Source organism: Mastigoproctus giganteus, chromosome 1 (genome assembly GCF_048544385.1).
Source record: "Mastigoproctus giganteus isolate SK-2022 chromosome 1, ASM4854438v1, whole genome shotgun sequence".
Classification (NCBI taxonomy): Eukaryota; Metazoa; Arthropoda; class Arachnida; order Uropygi; family Thelyphonidae; genus Mastigoproctus; species Mastigoproctus giganteus.
Window position 1 is genome coordinate 175,863,559 of NC_143575.1, and position 22,021 is coordinate 175,885,579.

General features: G+C 39.0%; 1 protein-coding gene across 1 annotated transcript in view; it reads right to left on the reverse strand.

Annotated features, from left to right (window-relative positions):
- LOC150091291 (sodium-dependent transporter bedraggled-like) overlaps positions 1–5,012 on the reverse strand; it is a 99,764-nt gene extending 94,752 nt beyond the window's left edge. The window contains exon 1 of the mRNA XM_090375112.1: positions 4,718–5,012. The gene's annotated coding sequence lies outside the window, so the exon portion shown is untranslated. The remainder of the gene's footprint in view (positions 1–4,717) is intronic.
- Positions 5,013–22,021: the final 17,009 nt, after the last annotated feature.

Sequence of the window (22,021 nt, forward strand, 5' to 3'; positions counted from 1 at the left end):
AAATATGTGTGATGGGCAACCACTTTCGTGCTAGGAGTAAGTGGAGCAAAAATAAAACTGATGGATTGAGGCATCTTCCATTAGGAGAAATAGAGTAGGACACCATTCCTCCATTGGGGAAACGGTGACAAATTATCTATTTGTACCACTGCAACAAAACTGAACACCTAGATCATCTGTGGCTGATGAAATCATCAACTGGAAACATGTTTGATCCCATCTGCCACCATGGAATACCGTCAAGGAGTAGTTCAGAGGCCACAGAAACTGATTTTAATACGTAGGGAGCTTAGTGGCATAGTATTTTCAGGAAGAGCTGCAGCACACAAACCAAACATCATAACACGCAATGCAAGGGATCGACTCAGCTGTTGCATAATCCATTGTAATTAACCTCTGGAATGTTAAAAAGTTGTGCGATTAAGTAAGAAATTAAGGTACACGATTTTCCCATCTAAAGAACGTGTATAGGTCTTGAAAATTCCAGGACAACGTTATTTACCAGTGTGTCGTCCCAACTGGGAAGTTTGGGGATTTGCTGTGATTTCAGTTTGCTTCTCGTGGTTTGAGCTTCGACTGTTGGTTGTCTTTTCTGTATCGATAAATTCCTTTGGTAGACACCAACATGCTGGACAATTCTTCTTCTTCTTCTACACTCTGGAAACGGTATGGGAAAATCCATTTTCTATTTCAGTATGACGATACATCATGCAAACTTTCTACTCCCGTCTTCAAACAAAGTCATTTATGTCATGGTGACTTGGTCTGAAGACGGGGATAGGAATGCTTCATTTACCTGCCCGAAGATAGATCTTAATCCTATTGAATACCTTTGGAATAAACAGGAACGGCGGCTTGGGGTCAGGCCAATATACTTACAATAAGTAGCTGAACTGACCACTGTATTATAGAAGGAATGCGCCAAAATACCGCTTTCCCATTATCAGATATTGGTGCGAAGTCTATCGACAAGGATACAATGTAATTAAGGCCAACGATGAGCCAATATATTATTAAATATTGTATGAATAAAAGGTTATTCAAGACATGGGGGTGTCCGGTTAGTTTTGGTAATTTAGTGTATGTATAAACTCCAATCACTCAAGGCACGTGTACTTATGAACCCTCGCGTCTGACCAATATAGCGTTATATAAGTAACGCACAATAAAGACGCTAGTGTCCTTCAGCATTTCCTGGACACCTTGACCTATATAGTAATTTTAAAAAATATATATATGCTAACATCCAGAGACACATTAGGCATGAAGTCCTCTTTGGTGTCATTCATAAGGAAATTCTGAAGTTATTTACTTTCAGCTTCTATTAAGAGAAATGTTTGCTGAGCTTGTCCCGAATGTCTCCTACGTTTACCTTTAAGAGAGGTGGCTCACGTGTCAAGGAAAATGAATATTTACGAAGCGAAGATGAAGTAAAAGCATTATACATAAATTAGGAGCAAAATTATGGACAATACTTTGTCCATTTAAAATCATGGACCAACTGTAAATTTAATCTTGCAGTCAGTTTTCTTTCCAGTTATCACAATCGCGAAACTAAAATCCCCATACACGCTATGTTTGTGATAAAAGAGGAAGGAACTTATGTTAAATTTAAGGCTTACTTCACGAGAAGCTGAATAAACAGTTTCCTTCCTGGTTCATGTTCACTTTCCTTTCTACAAGGATCGACGTATGAAATGCAAACTCGATAATACCAGATACAAAAATGAAACTAAATTTCGAGTATCTCAGTTCAAAGAGTACAGTTTATGATAATCATGTATTTCAGTTTCACCTAATGCTCAAAAGCATCGTAAAAAAGGGAAGAAATAAGATAAAGAAGTACTTATGATTTTTCTTCTTCGTTTATGCGCTTTTATCTGCATGGTTAAAGATGTTTTAAATGTGGGTGAGAGGTATACTTAAGGAAAACAAGATAAAAGGAATTTATGCGAGCTCTATTTTATGAAGCCGTGTTCATGAAGTGAACGTGGTATAAGCAGCATAGGTTCTGATCTTCGAATGCATTTATTTCTATTATACATACCTATAATGTTATTTTACGATCGCATTATAATCAAGGTCAATTAACGTCACATGTTTAACTCGCCCCAGACGAAAGTCTAGACTCGCCTATTAGACAGAGTCATGTCTTAAGTTGCTTATTCAAGAAAAGAAAATCGGATGAACTCTTATCTTTTAGCTGCTCCCTAACATGTGGATTCGCAGGAGACGCTGCTCCTTAGGATGTATTCCTAGACCACGACACTGTCTTTACTTAAAGATTTGTGCTGTCCAGTTTCAAAGTTTAAGCACTGTGGAATTTGATTCGTAATTCAGCTACACTGTAACAAAGAAGGGCATCCCAAAAGCAGCAAAATAAGATAATACGGGTTTCTTTTGTCAATTCAATCTAAAGCTATCTTCTGCAAATTGCCAATTACCAGCCGCTACTAACCTTGAAGCATGAAGGTTATGCCAGTTATAGGTTACCTTGTATCAGTTAACGGTTGCCTGCTACCGCAGTTCTGAATCAGAGTTTTTCCATTCCAAAGACGTAAATTATTTGCGAGATGAGCATCGGCTATGCTCACCTCCCAAATAATTTACGCTGCTGTGCAGTCAAACTATCACGCGATGTTAAATGTCACGCCATCACTAGCTTCTTGACCGCATGCCAATGTAAAAGCAATGGTAATACTTAAAGGGTAAAATACGAGCTGAATAGATGTCACTTGGTGAATAAAACGGGTGTTTATCACACCAGACTATTTCGCTCAAACATCGTTGAATTCATCAAGTCTCCACCCCTCGACCCTAATTTATCTAACTTGGCACTATAATCTTGAATTCTACCAAGCTTCTTGCAATTATCCGATAAATTCGTAAAGTCCATTTCAAGCTTCTTTTATTATCAAATGACGTACCTGAAGGGTTGAGGACGAGAGCACGGAATAATTGGGTTAACCCTCGTCTACCTTAAATTTTGTTCGGTGTGTGTCAAGCACCAAAGAAACTAAAGCTATGAGGCATCACAACATTGCTTCTGTAATTGCGTGTACTTTAATTATGTCTTCAGTTGGTTTGCTGGATGAAAAATCCGAATTTCTGGAAATTGAGTGGTAAGGGGAGGAGTGTTTTGGAATCGAAATTCAGCCTAAAACCTTCTCAGGGACTAACAAAACACCACTAAAAACTTAGCTGACTTTTCCTTTTCGAAGTATGTACCGAACAGACGAATATAGTTTCAATCTTTCAATTTCAGTTATGGATAACTCAACCCACGTAGATTATGAAAATCTGTTCACTGCGAATCGACGAGCCTTGTGGTTAGGCCAACAGGCGCTTTTTGCGAAAGGGCCTGAAAAGGAGGTTGCTATTCTTTACTAATTATAATGGATGATTTACAAAATCCGAATCATATGATAATTTTGGCAAAGGCCTAAAAATTTTCACCACCTCAAACAAGCAATTCATTGTGCTTTGTTGGCTCGTGGTGGAAAATAGTTCACAGTAGTGTTTGCTAAAAATGTTCGTTATTGAAACTGATGGAATGGGTAACTCGTAATTACAAATATGGGTAGGTCTATTCTGACTAGTGGATTGAGTCCAAATCTATTTACTAAGCGCAAGCGACGATACGATCGCACTGACCTTTTTCTTAGAAACTCGTTAACCAGTATCTAATTAACCTAACCTGACGATCTGAAACAACAGATCATTTCAAAATAATTTTAAAAAATTTCCTTATTAAAAAAAAAAAAAGGAAGAAAAATAAAACACTGAATTTGGAAAAGCAGCGTTGCCTGTTTGCATATTGCAAATATCCCCCTAATCTGGAGAATGGATTAGGTCCTCCACGGAATTAACATCATAACGAAATATCAGCAAAATTAAAGTTAAGAAAAGTACAGTAAGGAAATCTTATCAATAATCAGCAGAAAACATAACTTGAAAAGATGGAACTTGATAATGACTAAAAATAATTGTACAGATAAATATATACATAAGAAACCTTCGCAATGAGCCCAACAAAATCTGCCAGACTGAAGTGAGGTCAAGATAATCTTCAGGTTCACGGTGTATACTAATTGTACAATTCGTACCAAGAGCAATGGGACTAACTTAGGATTGCTATACCATCATACCCAAGTCACGAATTCTCCATCGTTCTTCCTAGTTGAAGCATAATTTGAAACATGGTTATGTTGTGAAGTCGTTCTGCAGTCAAACTATAATTCGTCTAAAAGCCCTTTAGCTCAAAGGGTCTTTTTCTACTATTGTCAGTAGCTGGTTTTCCCAAGTTAGTATACTCCAACTAATATGAACTCAATTACTATAATCTAAGAGGGAGGGAGAGAAAGAATCTTTATATTGCAAACCGATACAAATTAATGCAACTTTCTTAAAACTTCTGAACTTCCATAAAGCAACTATAAGCCTTTGTCTAAAGATCAACCAACGCAAACTAATCAAAACCAAAGTCGATGCTCGCCATTTGACTTATTGTCGCCCACGCGTTAGAAAAAAATCAATCACACTGTTTGCAAAGCAACAAAAAATCGGAACGTAATTACAGATAAAGATTATTTAAAAATAGTAAACGAAGTATAAAACAGCATAAAAATTCTGTAATTCGTTGTCACTCAAGGCTGAGAAATGCACCGCTTCTTAAATTAAAATCAGTTAACAACTTGAAAACTATCGTATTTATTACCTGTGTCAGCAGAATCGTCTTCCAGGTTCAGCGACAACCCCTACGTTGTTCCTGCATGTCACCAATAGCTAGACAAGTCCTTCTGCTTTCAGCTACTGGCCTAAAGACAAAACATCTTGTTCAGACACAACGAAAAGCCCTGCTACGTTACTCGGTACAGTCGTGGTATGGACGCTATGCCTTACGGTGCGTGCAAACGAGAGAGATCACGAGCCAGTACTAGGTTCCTACCGGTTACCCCTAGTTACCCGTCAGCGTTGGTTAGCAGTCGGTAGTTCGTAACTGGGAAATACGAAAACACGTTCACTTCATTGGCCTGTTTAACAACTGAGAAATGAGCGAAAGAAGTACAGGGAAAAAGTGAGTGGTGGGATTCCCCCCCACCTCGTGGTAGTTTTGTGTGTGTGTGTGTGTTGAGGTAAAGAAGAAAACTTATAGCTTAATGTGTTTCTTTGTTTATTCCACTAAGTGAAATTTGCTTTTAATTTATCCCCAGGTTTTCCTGACCGGATATGGCACCGGATGTTGCAACTAAAGAAAGAAATTACGTGGAAAAGTTGACAATTTCCTCGGGAAAATAGAGACAGCAATGGACCCAAGGAAGGATATACCACACACTTAAAACGCTTATTGTATGTTAGGGTTTCTTAACGATTGCTAAGCAGATGTGGAGAATAGAAGTTGACCCTTGAGAATAGACATCTCCTGATTATATCCATTGCACAAATTCATTTCTTAAATAACGAAAATATCCACAGAAAAAGCGTAATTAATGTGCATTCTAATAGCATTTTATAATAGCTTTAAACCCTTACTGATATGCATTCTTAAAAAAAGAAAGTTCTCATCGTCAAATGATGGCAGGTGTGGCAGTTCAGGTAAAGCAGGTCATGAGATCGTCAGCATTGTTTCCGAAGATGAAAATGGTCTTTACCCTCATTGTTTCAGAATGACGATGAGTCATCGAGAATAACAATCACCATCTCTTTAACTCCAAAACAATTCTTAGTTCCCAAAGTGGTGGAAGAGGACTGAATTATTTACAATTTGAAAGAAGCACCTAAATCGATAAACATCAATTTGTTGTGTCTGTAAATTGTGTATAAATTGAATGATCAATCTGAATGCTTTGCTGGAGGAAAAACTTTCACCCGAGACCGACTAACACGGCCATTGATAAAAGAAAAATTAAAAAATCAGGCTATTCGAACTGCAATAATAATGAGAAGCAGATTTTGGAATTTCTCCAATATTTAACACATCCATAAAGCTTTTTTCCCCTCCAAAACTATTTTAATAATTTTAGGGAATCCACAAAACAGAATAGCATGTAGCATTTTTTTAAAACCACAATAGCTAAGTAGTTATTAGGTTTCTGTGTTAATTAAGCACCAAAGCAATAAAGGGTATGATGAGTCAGATTGCGCGTGTAATTGCTCGTGTTTTTCGGTGGATTTGTCTGTTTTATGGACGAAAAACTCCGAGTTTCCGATAGATAAAACCATGTAAGCAACATCTACCAGAGACCGATTAACTTGGCCGCGTTGTGTAAAATCCATGAAACTTTCTGATGTCATTGAGAGGATTCGAACTCAGTCCTTTTCTACAGAGAGAGGGAGGTCGCTTGAACAGGTACCGATTTTCTCACAGTAAATTTGCTCCTACTTAATTCGAGATAGCTTTTTACAATTAACTGTCTGTGAAGGTACACAAAGGTCATAATCGCGAGCTAAGTAAGCGAAATGGAACTCACACGAGTAAAGTAACGCAGTTGCCAATAAAAGTCAGCGATGTTCCCTCCACTTTTACCAAAGATAAAAGTTTTAAGATCTCATAAAGAATGCTTCGAAAGGAAATCCTCAGAAAATAGTGTGGCTTTCAATAATGATAACTGTTGGACAGTAACAGAGGAAACTGGGAAATTTGGCTAAGCCTGATCAGTGATAGTTGCCACCACTGAAACCCCTTCTGAAAATAGCAACCAGGAAGCGACCATGATTGACTGAACACACTTACACATATGTATGAACGTTTAAAACCCACCCGAGCTAAACAAATCGTCTCACTTCGGAACGCTTGGAAAATATCTTGAGAAAATAACGCAAGAAACAAAACGAAAACGTTTAATATGAGATGTTTTCACGTAGAATACTACACATCACCATTACTTAGTAATGGAGAGATAGAAAGAAAAATAAACGAATGATTGGAATTTTTATCAAGTGAATTCGTTGCGATGAATGCTTTGGAATTTTGTTTGGTTACACAAGGATTAATAATTCCTTCAGTTGAAATTTCTTTGAGTTCGCTGACAGAAGTTTTTTTTTTCCCAAAAAATGTTTATTGTCTTATAATTAGTTGTTAGTAAGGTTAAATCTTTTGTTAAAGCATTTATAATCTTCTTATATTTTGTCTTTTATTTAAGCCAATACGAAAAATTCGCGAAAAATACAATTTAAAAGAAAATTAACTTGCTCTTCTGGCCTGAAACCAACTAATACAGCTGTGGCGTGGAAAAAGCTCTATTCTTGAGAGTATTAGAGTGTAATATAAAACTTCTGCTTTTCCTTATTGCAGTACTTTAAAATACATTTAAAATACATTAAGCCATTTTATTATCGCTATGAAATAATTTTCGTGACGAACCGCTGCTCTCGCCAATCGTAGTCCAATACAGCGTTGCTTGGAATCAAGGTGTTGAAAAGACAAGAAATATTACACCATTCAAGAAGCAAACTGTCCTCAATTCCTGGAGTTATATGACAGGTACTGTGCTGGCGAACATGCCTTTTTCATCCGGACGTGAGTTGGCTACAGTAGGTGTTTAATGTCCGCCTCGAGATCCTTAAATCACTCTTCTACACATTTGGAGTGGTGCACTTTCAAGATGATACATCATCTTGAAAGTCCACCACTCCACTTGTGGATAGGATATCCCTATCCACAAGTGTATCCATAGGTGCTCACGATGCCGTCCAGTTGAATGAGGAGATCAAGAATATGCCCCTAAAATATGCCTCACAATTACCCTTACTCCTGGTGCCGAAGCCTCCTGCGGTTTCTCTGTATGTGCACCATTTGATCAGTGATAAAATGCATAAATCAGGACTCACCGAACCTATGACTTGCCACCGAACCTATGACTTGCATTTCTGGTACTAACGTAGTTGTATTATCCAGCTGATGTCCGAGCTCAATGGCTTCCGTGAAGGTTTTTATTCCAGTATCCTCTGTAGGATTCTTTGTATTGCGCGACTTCTGATGCCATATGATGCACCGACATTAAATGCAGAAGTTATTGTTAATTGTTCTGTCGCTTGACAAGTAGTACACTTCATAATCCGGTCTAGACATTGAGCACCTAACTCCATCATCTTACATTTGCGGCCTCAGTTGGTGTTCAATGATATTTCCGGATATTTTCCATTGGCTAAATACTGGAATGGCACAAGTTTTTGAAAACTCGTCAATGCAGCCGTCTACTCTGCTGTAACAGCTGTTAAACGCGCCGAAGATGATACCTCTTTGGAAGTCTGTGATATCCTTTCAGTTCCCTGTTGATGTTGGGCTGATTTCGCTACTATTTGGGTGATCCAGAAAGGTTAAACTCTCTATAAAAATGAATATATAAAGGGTGTTTAGAAAGTTTCTGAGGATTTTTCTGTTTTGAAAATACATAGTTTCTGGAAAGCGCCTGCAACCTTCGTCCAAGACGGGCTAACTCCTCCACGGTGCGAAGAAAACAGATAAAGGATCCTCCATCGAGACGGGACTGCACAAGTCTTGCTACTAAAAATTACTAGGAATTAACTACAGCCTTCTCTTACTCACATATTATTCACTCTCATCAAAACACTATACATCGATGAGCCAAAACATTATGACCAGCGAGTCGTTATGCAAATCGAAGCAACTGCAGGTGAACTATGGCGCCTGCGCGGATCAGGACACGGTATAAAAAACATCTGATACTGAGCTCCATTAATTAGTGTTACTCTTGTTCTTCAGATGGGACTTAAGCAAGTTTGAGAAAGGCCAAATTGTATTGGCCAGACGATTGGGTTAGAGCATATCCGAAACAGCACTGCTGGTGGAATGCTCACGGTCAGCCATAGTTAGTATTACCTACCGAGTGTGGTCCGAGGAGGGAAAATCCACGAACCGCCAGCGAGGTGATGGAATACCATGGCTCATCGATGCTCGAGGTGAGCGAAGGCTCTCACGGATGGTAATTGGCAACAGAAGGGCGACTGTGGCGCAACTTGCCAGTAATTGGAATGCTAGTGACGGGAGTAATGTGTCACAACAGACAGTACATCGTACCCTGCTGAAAATGGGGCTGCGTAGCTGCAGGCCGCTCCGAGTGCCCATGCTAACCACGGTTCACCGGCAACAGCGCCTACAATGGGCACGCGAGCATCAAAACTGTACCTTGAGTGATTGGAAGAAGGTCGTCTGGTCCGATGAATCATGTTTCCTGTCCCACCATGTGGACGGCCGAATACGTGTACGTGTGCGTCGTTTACCTGATGGCGCCTGGATGCCCCGTGGACCACCGTGGCAGTGGTGTCATGCTTTGGGCGATGTTCTGCTGGAATACCCTGGGTGCAGTCATCCATGTGCCGGGCCTCTGACGTCTGCCACCTACCTAAACATTATAATAGTGCCCCCAAATGATTTACTAAGAACTACAAAATTTAGGAACTTTATTCCTCATCCTGTAGGCTTTTCAGGAGAAATCAAATATTTTCAGGAGTAACCTCTTACACTTGCCTTAGTATAACTTTATTGGTTTTTCATTCCAACCACACAACTCCTATTCATGAGTTCAAGAGAAGTATCCTCATCGTTGGCTGACGAGGATGCTGCAGCCGAGGATTCAGACCAGGTTGGTCTCCAATCTCCCAAAGTCAACAAGTCAAAGAAAAAGAGAAGTAAGAGGAGAACAAAAACCAGGACGCTTAACAAAGTGCCTCTTGATGAACCTGACCTTGTGGTTTCATCTAAGTTCGAATTCAATACATCAACGCCTAGCCCCTGCCTCTTCTATTCCACAATCTCCACAGACAAGCCCTTCCTCCACTGGGAAATTTAAAAGTCATCCTCTCTCCCACAGCCCTAAGTACTCGTGCCTCCCACATAGCTTCAGAGCCCTCCCCTAATCTAACTTAGAGTCCTAGCACTGTACTTGCAGCCAACCCATTAATTAATCTCCTTATCCCATCATGGGCCCCTAAGACCTCTGACATACAACCAGAGGGACCTCCCACAGCATTAGATCAGACTGTGGCAACAGGCCTGCTTCCATCCAGAAAACTATCAATTCCAGCAACTACACCTTCTGCATACCCTACAACTCACAAACCCATAGATGAAGACTCTCGAACCCATCAAAAAATAGCTACACTAACATAGAACCTTGTGACCTTTCTCAATCAAGATACTAGTCGACGATTCACAAGACAAGCAGCAAGTTATGTCCAGGAACTCTGTGCCATCCTTGAATCTATTACTACTGCTCTCCTCTTCGACAACGAGAAACTTAAAGCCACCAATGAAGAACTCAAGACAAGAACCCCCATTCTTGAGAAGGTGCTGAACACGCTTTCGAATCGTCTGTGGACCAGAGAGCAGCAACTTCACACAGCCCCCCCAATGGCCCCGGGTGCCAATTGTTCCGTGGCCAAACGATCTCAGTGCGTTTATCCAAGCGAACTATCTAAAGAGCTTTTGCCAATACATATTCTGTTTATTTCTGAATACCGTTTTCCTCATTTTATATTTCAGTAGCTCTTTCGTTCTACAAGAAGTAGGCAAAGGCCCAGAAAGGAAAGACACCTTTCTGTTTCTTTTTCCTTTATTACTAATACAACTAATAGCCGCTTGGTCACCTCGTGGCACTGCTCCTGCCTCCCCGTGGCGGGGCCGGTGCAAAGAGAAACCCCCAGGGCCAAAAGGAGCCAACATGGATAAAAATACTTAAACACCATTAGAGCCTTCGAGCTCAAGAGCAGAAAATAACAATGACCATGACTCCAATTATGACTTAGGAAATAATACAAAGAGACCGAAGATAGGATGGAGCAACCGTGCCAATCGTTTCTAATTTTCCACTCCCTCACTAGTCAGCCTATGAGCAAACTGTCTCCCTTTGTGATTCAAAAACATCTGGAAGGTATTGAAGGATCTCCTAAGACTGTTAAGAGACTGCACTCAGGAGACCTATTAGTGGAAACTACTAACCACACACATTCGGAGAAACGTTTCCAACACAAAGTCTCAGACCTGGCAAATAACACTCCTCTGACAATACCAGCGGCATCTCCTCCTCCAATGAGTGCTATCACACCATGTATTACAAATTGAAATATAATGAAAAATATTCGCTGGTCGGCCAGTTTTCCAAAAAAAAGACAAACAAAAATTCGAAAGTCATAAGTCACCTTCAAAAAGCAGTCAGATACAGCTCCAACAATTAAACACAAATAATGGCCTTCATTGTACAATGGAACTGCAGAGGCTTTCGTTGCAACACACATAATATCCATGATTTAATTAACCGGTATTCTCAAGTTGCTCTTTGTCTTCAAGAAACTTACTTAACCTCGCAAATTTCTCCTTCGATAAAGAACTATTGCCTTTATCGAAGAGATCGCAATACAGCAAATGCTGCCCACGGTGGTGTCGCAATCCTAATAAATTCAAAGATCCCAACTAAGCATATCCCACTTCAAACTGAAATAGAAGCTGTTGCTGTTGCTGTTCGTATAACTCTCCATATTGCAGTAACACTAGAATCAATCTACTTACAGCCAAAGCATACTTATTGTTTAAAAGAACTTGAAGACCTCTTCAGACAGATATCTCCACCTCTCTGTATATTAGGGGACTTTAATGGGCACAACCCCTTATGGGGAACTTCTAAATTAGATACACGGGGTCGACTCATTGAAAGCCTTTTAGACGCACTAAATCTCGCCATACTGAATACTGGCGCGCACACTTACATTCAGCTCCCAACTGGGCATACTTCAGCAATAGATCTCTCTATTTGTTCTCCAGTACTGGTCCCGACCATAGAATGGTTTGTTAGAAATGACCCTAAGGGCAGTGATCACTTCCCAATCGAATGCAAGTTATTGATAGCACAGGCTCCTTTAACTAGACCCTGCAGGAAATGGAAATTTGCCCAACCAAACTGGGCAAAATTTCAGCCATCAATTTCTATCGACGAGGAAAAAATTCGTCTCCAGCCTATTGATGATGTGACAAATTATATCACATCGCAACTCCTAAATGTGGCCAAAGACACAATACTATTATCAAAGATTCATCCAAACCCATTTTCCAAGGATCTGGAAAGAGTTTCTTCTCCGGTTAATACCTAAACCAGATAAAACCTCCAACAAATCCCAGATCTTTTCGCCCGATTGCGCTGTTAGCAAACATGGGCAAAATCCTTGAAAGGCTAATGGCAAACCGCTTTACAAATCTGTTCCAAATCAAGAACGTAATCTCCCCATCCCAATACGAATTTACACCAGGTCGCTCGTGCGAAGATGCATTGGTGGACTTAGTCCTACACAAAAAAACTTCAAGTTCAAAGTACCAGCTGGCAGTTTTCATTTACTTTGAGGGGGCCTTTGACAATGTTTGGAGGGAGAGTGCCCTCGAACGCCTCCGCAAAGCAGACTGTCCGTGGCACCTCTATTAGCTATTCAGAAGCTATTTCCAAGATAGACACATCACAGTAAGGTCCAAACATAACCAAGTGAACAGGAGCATTCAGCGAGGCAGCCTACAGGGGTCCCTCCTCGGTCCATATGTCTAGAATATTGTTTTACAGAACTGGCTCAAGACACCTTTGAAGAAACTAAAATTTGAAGAAACTAAAATGACCTCACCATTGTCCTCTCAGGGCACTCTTGCCGGGCCCTGGAGGTCAAAGCCCTCAGAATCCTGGCAAATCTCACTGACTGGACCAAAAGAAACAAGCTCAAGATCAACACCAGCAAAACTAGTATGATGATCTTCGGCGGTAAGTTGGACATCAGGAGGCCTCCCCAGGTTAAGATAGAAGGGCTCAACTCCCCATAGTCACCCAAACAAGGGTCTTAGAAATAATAGTAGATCATAAGCTATCCTTCTTACCCCATACTGTGCATCTAAACGGCAAAATCAAAAGATTCTCAGCAGCAATAATGAGAATATCAGAGAATGATTGGGGGCTCTCCAAAGGAACACTCTTATTATATTACAACGCAGTATTTCTTACAATCACCACCTTCGCTGCTGGAGCGTGGTTCCATAGGACAGTCCACAGCAGGATCAGGGACGAACTCCAATCAATACAACGGAACAGCATCTTAGCAACACATCGTTTCTGCAGAACTGCCTCCACAGCAGCGATGCAAGTCATAGCAGGAACTCTTCCTCTGGACATATTTTTAATCTTCAAAGGCCTGTGCTACCGGTTGAGAAAGCACATCTCACTAAAATCCTAGATATACAAATAAACTTAGAAGTTGACATCAAAAAGAAAAATCTTGCTGCTATAATGAGCTACTTAATCTCTGGCAAACCAGATGGGACACCGCCTCGGTGGGGGCCACCACTCGATGCTTTCTCCCAGAGGTCACATTAGCAACATCAAAAAAAGCCAAGACATGGTTCTCACTCAGCTTAGAAACTTCTTTTCTGGTAACTGGGCATGGATCTTTAAACGAGAAACTATACCAATTACGGCTTGTGGACTCGCCCCTCTGCTCCAGTGGGGAGGTGGAAAACTGGGCACATCTACTCTTCCATTGTGAACTGTACGGAGACTTAAGGCAGCAACTTACCAGAACTGTAGAAGATTTTTCTCCAAATGCAGTCAACCAAATGATTAAAGCACCATTGAAATTGACAGCATTCCAGACCTTCGCAAGGGAAGTCTTAAATAGAAGGAAACAACTTATAGCAGCAGCCAACAATCAGGCCAGGAAGTCAGGTTATTCTGAGACAATTCCTGACTCCAGCACCTAAAACACTATTCTGAAACTATAAGTTTTTTATTTTTTTTATTATTACTATTTTCTTTATTTTTTATTATTACTGCTTTATTTATTTTTTGTATTATAATATTTTATTTATTTATTTTATTATTAATATTTATTTTATTATTATTTTGTCATTATTATTATTATTATTTATATATTTTATCGCAATCTGCTCTGGACTGATACTCCTCAGCCCAGGGTAGCCTATTTACTTCCTCTCTCAATTTTTTCCCCCTCTCTTGCATCTCTCCTAAGTTGGGACTTCTCTGGGCATGGAAGTCCTTCTCCTCTCTCTCCCTTCTTCCTTCGATCGATTTCATATCCTCCTGAGGAAATTCTTCTTCCCTTTGGGAGGAGGGCGAGCAGATAGTCGGGTAGGCCTTGGCACGAGACACATTTAGAAATCTTGTAGCGTCCATGCCTCGCTTGTTTGTTTGTTATTTGGGTTTTAGGAGCATTAGTACTAAGGCCATATTGCTCCGGGGATATGCGGTGGTCATTCCCTGACCTTTCCTCATCCTCCGTATTTGGTGGTCACGGGCTCGAACCCCGGTCTAATCAAGAAGCGTGTGCTAAGCACTGCTGCTCCTGCCCACCTGGTTACAGAGGTGCCTCCATGCCTCGCCTGGTTCGAGCTGTTTTGGCTGCACGTGGAGGGTCAACATCATATTAGGTAGGTGGTCATAATGTTTTGGCTCAACGGTGTATTTATTAATAGTTTCTTTGATGTGCTGTCGTACTGTTAACGAAAAAAGAAGATATCCAGTATTTTCTCAAAAATATTTACAGAAAAGAAATTTAATCTAGTGAATATTTTGAAGAAGTGACACCAAACCCCAAAGTTTCCAATTAAATTTTATTGTGAAGACCATTATAAGGACTATAGATCGTTCAACTCTTCATGCTTTTCTTCCAATCGTATCGAATAACCAACCTTAGATTTTTTTTTTCTGCAGTTTCAAAGATAACAGTGTCATAAAGGCATTCTTCTATAGCATTGGAACCAGTGAGTGATATAATTACAGGAAACCAAAGAGGAAGGAATCCAGTATTTCAGTAGAGCGGAAAAAAGCATTGTTATCGCTGAAAAATAGAAAACTGAGAACACTGTATCAGGTGACCTGCTATGAACGTTGGAAGGCTAACAAAACGAGCTATATAAGCAAAGAAGCCGGAAGGGTAACAAAAAGAAACTTCACAATATATCAAAAACGGAATATTTCTATAAAGATCACAAGAAGGGTAAAAAAAGAAAAAAAACTTTTAAAATTCATACTTTTAGCTGAACACAGATGCACTTGAGGTTAATATAAATTTGAGTACCATATGTATAAAGTATTGCAGGACTTCACGTGGTAGTGAAATGGGAATTTACTGGGGGCCCTCGTGGTTAGTGTAGTTGGTGGAATCGCAGTTCTCTCCACAGGAGATGGAAAAGAATTAAGCTCGAGTCCCGTCGATGGCGTGAGGAATTTTATGGGTCTTTTTCCTAAAGTGGCTGAATTAGTCGATCTCCGGGGAGAGTACCATGGATTTTTCTCCAGGAAACTGGGGTTTTCCGTCCAGCAAACCGAAAATTGGCCACAGAACACACTCAATTTACAGACCATATACACGGAGCAATATGGCCTTAGTCGCTGATGCTCTTAAAACCCTAATACAACAACATTCACTGGTGCCCAGAACTCTATGGGATATTTCTAAGAAAGCATTTAAATTATCTACGCATGCTTCTTTTTTCTTTATACTTCTTTTCAGTCCTTCACGAAAATTCATAATGCATTTAAACACGTCAAATATCCTTTAACTAAAACGGATCAACTCAGTGAAAGGGGAGCGTCCTTGGACGAGATTACCTTGGCAAACAGCCCGCTTTCCATGAATGTTGAATGATTATTCAGAATAGTGATGGATATTGAATATTAAATAAAGAAAAGGTTAACTAGGTCATTTCAACAAACACTATTAATTATGCATATTCTTCTGGTATTTAATCGCATTGACATACAAGGATATTTCAATCATTTAAAATTTTCAAGGGCTTAAATTCACTTTACAAGTGAATTCGCGATATAAAGATGGTGATATTGGTACAGACATTGCTTTTTAAAATAAATTAAAACTGCTCTTTGGGGTTTCACCACTGTTGATCAACCAATTTTTACTAACTGAAGAGGATCTCCTTCGTGGTAGCTTAATCGGTATGATACATAAATTAAAAAATACTTAAAACTTAAAAAAAATTAAATGAGCCAATCAGATATTTAAAACTATCTACTATTATACTTATAATAGGGTAGTTATTTAAAATATATTTATTTATTTTATTTTTTACTATACATTTATTTAATTATATATTTATTATACCTTTATTTCATTATATATTTATTATACATTTATTTAATTATATTTATTATATGCAATTATTATATATATTTATTTAATATATTTAAAGCGTGTAAAACGGAAATACGTAAAAGGAAATTAATACTGAACTGCGTTTAACTGTAGAAATGCAAATCACGTGTCCAGACATTTAGGAACTGCGCATGGTCGTATAAAAACGCTACAGGAGATAAATGAACGATTCAACAGCCGTAACAGCAGACTTGCGAAGTAGACGATCGCAGTTTCCGAAGCTGATGTTGCTGTTCGGTGAGCTTCAACCTGAAAATAGCAGAGAGGAAAAAATTCATGAATGAATGAATCAAGGAAATAAAAAGGAGGAGGAGGTCAATGGCAGAGATATTTCCTCCCTTCCAAGTAAAAGAAAGAGCATTTAGATACTATAAACGGTTTAGTGACCTTCAGAGGTCACTAAACCATTTTAGAATTGTTGTGAGAGGTGACACAGAAACAGTGCCACAATAGAAACACCATAATTTTAATTTATGGCCGGATTACATGTAACATTTGACATCCAGTGTTTCGTTAGTAGTAGCCGAATCAAAGAGATTCTGCACTATTATCCATTTTATATTTCCCCATTTTTCCTCTTTCATTTCCTTTGTTTTCGAGCGATGGATTTTTTTTTTTTTTTTTTTTATTGTTAACACAAGACTCGCAGGCAATGAAAGTTAAAGGGGGAAGGAAATGAGGTCATTAGAAAGAAAGCAAAAATGTCACCCCACTCGCTATTTTCTCCTAATTACTAGCTGTAAAACGAAAGGAAGGGTAACGCGTTATTATTTTGCGATTTTCCTTATTTTTCTCTTACAGTGGATCTCATAATTGCTATTATTACGAAACCTTGATGCGTGAAGTGAGTTTTCCAAATTGAAACATGCGCAACCGTGAACTGATTACGTTTAATTTAGATGACCCAGCTGTCAGCAAAGCTGTTGATTCCAAGGGGCTGCAACTCATTTGCACATCTGTTTTCTGTCCTTGACTCCTCCTTGAAGAGACACACCGTAAAAATCGAAGTTAAAATCGGGAGAATTTTAATTGGATTTGTTTTATTTAATTACAGAGGATCCCAGTGCGTTAAAACAACTCGGTAAACTAACACGATTATTTATGTAACCTTCTTTAACACAAATCATGATCAAAACAATATTAGCTTTAAGGATTTTACTGTACTACAGCTAAAACTTTCTCACTCTTTCCATCTGACTTTCTCTCACTCCTTTCCTAAAAAAAGTCTGGTGTCTCTTTGATGTCTTTCTTGACCTGCCTTTCTAAATATTATCTTCCCACGATTTCGGTCTTCTTTTCCTTAATTCTGTTTTCTTTTCTTTCCAACTCCTCTTAAAGCAACTCAACTAAACAGATCAAAAGATCCATACCTAATTATTGTTTCTTACATCACAAAAAGAAAAAGCCATCATCAGCCAGACGTTCAATTACTGTAGCAGCACTTCTATATCCCCTCGGGTTAAAAAAAAAAACCTATTTGTGTGACAAGCCAACCATTACTACGTGCTGTTGTCAGCTTTTTTCCTTTTCTTTTCTTTCTTTTTTTAATCGATTTCTCGTCCTGGAAGTCAAATTTGAATTCCTATAAATAAAAAGAGATTAATTAAAAGTACAGTGGCAAGAACGTGGTCAATCAACTTCTTAAATCGTACATGAATATAAAACCTCATTTTCCTATCCCAATAGATGCACTGTTAAAGTATGGGTTTTGAGAAATTTGAAATATTTACTGTTAATTAATTATTTAAATATTTACTGTTAATTAATTATTTAAATATTTACTGTTAAACAAAATGGGTACTAACATGTGTGTTTAGGGAATTCAGAATCAGTGGAATTTCAATATTTAGGTAAAAACGTACTTATTGTACTCGGAATCCAAGGATTTAAAATGATTCGAAACAATCGTTAGTTTCTACATGGGCATATTCAAAACCTAACGAAAGTTGAAGAAATTTTAGGGCAAAAACAAGTTGTATCAAGTGGAAATATTTAGCATCAGATACAATATGTTTTTAAGCGCATTAGCGTATATGAATAATGCTCATATTGTCTTCACCATGTCAGTCTATCCGTCCACACGTAACAATCGAGTTCCGATAGATGGATTTTATTAAAATTTTATATTTGGACCTTAAGAAAGCTATGCAGAGTCATCCCACATTTCATTAAAATCAGACCAATAGAGACCGACAATTATTATTATTATTTTCATACATATCACATAGGCTATCCATATATGGTATATTGTTGATGAAGCACTGGTTATTATTTTTATTAGCAGACGCTGATTAGAGGAATGATTGAACAATATGGCGAATGCGCAAAAACAAAACTTTCACAATCATTCCTGATTGTTTCAAGATGAACGAGATTCGGATTATCGAGATCTTAATGAATTCCAATTAGTTTATTTCAGTTGTTATGCATCAGCGAAGGAACACGTGCTATATTCATTCTCTTATTAAAGCTAACGTGTCAGTGTGCGTGTGTGTTGCGTACAACCATAAATTTGAGCAAAAATATTCCACATCAGAACAACCACGGTTAATGAATCCACATTGTTAACAAATTGTGTCATAAAGTTTTTAGTTTGAATTGCCACGTGTCATTTGTACGCTGTCTCAGCGACAGGGTAGTTTCCGGTCCAGTTATTTCTGGTCTGTTGGTTTCATTTTATTGGCAGCAGGGAAAGGCAAATTATGGAGCTTTTCACTTGGTCGTTTCCGACAAGAGTGTGTAAATGTTTTGACGCAGAAACACGACCACAATGGAGCTTTGTTCAATATACAGCTATTGTCTATGTAAATCAAAAGGACAGAGGGAAACGAACGACCAAGTTTGTCACTAGCGATCTGGAAACCAAATTTCATCACTATCTCTCAGTGAGAAGGGGGGGATGAAGAGGATGGTATAAGACACGTTCTGAAATCATTAACACTGATGAAACTACCCAACCATAACGGAGGGAACAATTGGTATCTGGGGCAACATAATGGTCGCCATGGAACAGAATTGATCTAGAAAATATAGACAGGCTTTCTTTCTCGGTGAAAGCTATCGATATGGCGCTCCGTGTCATGAATAAAGAAACCTGAAGTCACGACAGCTCACGGCTCATATTCATGACTTGAAAACACAACTTTAGTTCCTGAATTCCATTATATCCAGTTGCCTAACCAGAATATCTTACTAATCAATTTCATCTCAACTTGTTATTTGTAGCAGGAAAGTTTTAAGGAATATCTAATTATTCAACAAGAAGAGATAACTAACTGATGACATGCAGAAATGTATCGACAATTTAACTGGATAGTATTTTTCATTGGAATCAATTCCGAAAACCTGTTTCGTGATTCTTACAAACAACTGAATTAACAACATAAAGAAATTGACTCGAGCTGCAATCAGGTGATAATTCAGCTCTAATGGATATTTGGTCGTGTCATTCTCTGAAGTTTATTTCAGTGCATTTCGGAATCCTCAATTAAAATTTTTGGATACCTCCAGTTGGATTGGATTTGTATTGTTATTGTTGTTTCCCTCGCAAGGGCTACTTAAGCCCATATTGCGCCTATCAAAGAGATGAAGGTCACATATTGTGACTTTAAGAACAGTCAGAAACGGTCATATAGTTCTGTCCGTTTTAGGAATCAAAACAATTCCTGGAGATTTGCATCATTACTTATAATATGGCAAAGTGTCAAAGGTTCTTCAAGATTTTGTAGAACCTAAATGCTTTTCGGGCATGAGTGCATAACGTACATTCAACCAACAAGATTGTGCTTCATTGTGAGCAGGGAGTTGCAGTAAGTAAGATCCTTTTCTGGTAGAAGAAAAAGCTGACTGAGCTGATTGTGAGCGATTCGTACTCGGGCTAGGATGACTTTTTCCTTTCCGTTTACAGGGAAACTGGAAGCCCATAACTGTGGTTCAGATTTTATTTGAAGGAACTTGCCATAGAAGCTTCCATTGTTCCTTACATATACTTCTTATATTGGATCTGTAGTCAATATATGAAACGAAATAATGTTGAATGGATGTTTGGCTGCATAATCCGCTCTCTCATTCCCTGATACACGGGAGTGGCTAGGGATCCAGCAAAGAATGACTACTTGCTAGTGTTCCTGGATATACATCAGCTGAGATTTTATTAACGGATGAGTTGGTGAAGTGGTAAGTGCACTCTGTGAATCTGTATACATTACACTTTTTCGGATGGACAGATGAAGAATATTTTCTAGAGCAAGCTTGATGGCGCGTAATTCAGATGTATAACTGCTGCAGTCAGCGGGAAGTGAAACAGAAATGGTGTTATAGGGAAAGACGGCTGCAGCACTAACTCTACCCTCAGACTTTTTGATCATCTGATCTACTTTTATTGCAAATAAGGTTGCACTGAGAAGAGAACCCTGGGGGATTCCTTCTTCTTGTAGAAGTACTAGTAGTAATGACAAATGATGCAAAAAAGCAAGTATCAGCCAAAAACAAAACAAAAAACCTACACAGTTCACCCATCCGTACCCTGCAAAAAAGAGACCTGAGTTCGAATCCCATCGATGACGGGAGGAATTTTTATGAGTATTTTCACAACGTAGCTGAGTTAGTCGGCCACAGGCGAGAGTACCATGGTTTTCCTTCCCGGAAGCTTGGGTTTCTCGTCCAGCAAAAACTAAATCGACCTCGGAACACACGCAATTTGCAGACAATATAAACGGAGCAACATGGCCTTAGTCATCGATGCTCCTAAAACCCAACAACAAGAAACCAACCAACCTCCCTTGAATTTATTCAACCCATCCACGTCCACAGCAATAATGGAAGCCTGTTCCAACAATCTACTATCTATCCGCTGGCTGAAGGAAAAGCTTCCACACAGCTTACCTGCAACTATCCTTCGTCAACTTGAATTTACAGCCCCTTCATGACTGTGGTCACAGCAAGTTGAAGAATGCCATTAACATTCAGCTTACTAAATCCATTTAAGGCTTTAAACACCTTAATCAGATCTCCCCGGAAGTGCCTAGTGCGAAACGCTGCAATTTGCTGAATCGAAGCCTTTCTAAGTAAGAGCACCCCTTTGTTCCCTTCATCCGTCTGATTGCCTTTCTCTGCAACCGTTCCAGCAGTTCTACGTCCTTTCTAAAGTGAGTCCTCCAGACCTGTATACAGCATTCAAGATGCGGCCTAACCATGGCCTTATACAAAGGGATAATCACTTCTTTGCTCCTGCTAGCAAAGTTTCTGTATATTGTTTGGGAACTACAGTACATAGGAGTGACGCCCGAAATTGGGAATGAATGTTCAATGAAGATGCGATTGTAAAAGGTTAGCAGCAAATATAGTGATTTATTTTATAAGCGTTGGATGGGCATTAGGTAATATATTCCGTCGGGGCCATACTGGTTGGGTGTACAGAGTTCACAGTGTTGTTGTTTGCACCATCTGTTTGATCTCCAAGGATAAATTTGGGACAAAAATTAATTCATAATTTTTAAATCATATATATTAAGAATGTATGGGGAAAACCGTGCTGATCACGAAGGCAACTGTTTCTTCTAACTGCTTAAACAAAAAGTGAAAGCGTTCTGCTGTATTGTACTCTACTGTAGGCCGCCATGATCTTTGGAGTCAAAATGGCGCAGTTCCAAGGTTGTCAGCATAAATTCTAAATATTGTATGTACGTACAGCCTATTAAATTCTCAGTTCCGGGAGTGCAGTGATTATAAAAATATATATACAACCAAAATGATTTGCCGTCTGTGAATCATCGCCCTGTAATCTGCTATTTCAAGGGCAAAAGAAAAGTAGTTCTCCTTGAAAATACCATTTTCGAAAATCCTA